Below are 949 nucleotides of genomic sequence, written 5' to 3'. Positions count from 1 at the left end.
CCCTTCCTTATCTATATCTCTGACTTGAACTCCTAGTCCCACTGCACATTTCCCTTCCTTCCCTATTTCTGCCCAAGTCACGTGGGATTCCCCCTTCCCCCTGCCTGAGTTTGGAGATTCGAGGGTGAGTGAAGCAATTCCTCCCCCTGCTATGGTATTGACTTGAATTTCCCTGGAGCCAGTGGGGCTCTCTGGTCTTTGATCTCCCAGGCTGTGTTTATTTTGGGTCCCCTCCACAAGACTCAGAGGTTGGGGGTGACCTTTAGGGTGAGTCTGCTCACTCCAGTATGGGGGTGTTTTCCTTTCTGGTGGGCCCAGGGAGAAGAAATCAACTTTGCTGGCCTATGCAATCTTCATCAATTGTACTGTTAACTCCTGGCTGCTCAGCCTATGTAAATGGACAGTGTTAGAGTTGGGGCACCTGTGAGCTTCCGATTACAAGAGCTTAGTGTGTGAAAGGGCTTTCTATACAACAAAGCTTAAATAATTAGCAAACCCATGGATAATGCTGTGATAAGAGGAAATGCCCCATATCTCATAATGGGAAAGCACTTTCAATCACTTTCTCCAATAACTCCACCTCCCTGGTGGTAAAGGAGAATCCATTTTCATTAATATCCTCATGGTTTTTCACAAGACATTTATTATTCACTTCTTCTAAGAGAAGGATAAACTTTGCTTTCAATGCAATAGACCATGGACTTGATAGTGATATGCTCTATTAGACTGAATTAATTTGTTGACTTCTAATTTGTAGAGACTCTGACCTACAAGAGAATGAGTGAAGTCCCTTAGCAAAGTTCAATTGCTCCAAAAATCACTCCTGTTCACAGGCCCCAGAGTGACTGAAATTTCATCATTAGTCTAATTCTATGTGTGGCACTGCTTGCAGTCAACTAAACTTTGAAATCCTAAGTGATTTGAAAATGAAAAATACATCCAACAAATT

This window comes from Marmota flaviventris, chromosome X, assembly GCF_047511675.1.
Source record: "Marmota flaviventris isolate mMarFla1 chromosome X, mMarFla1.hap1, whole genome shotgun sequence".
In the NCBI taxonomy this organism is placed as follows: Eukaryota; Metazoa; Chordata; class Mammalia; order Rodentia; family Sciuridae; genus Marmota; species Marmota flaviventris.
This window is presented reverse-complemented; position numbering follows the sequence as displayed.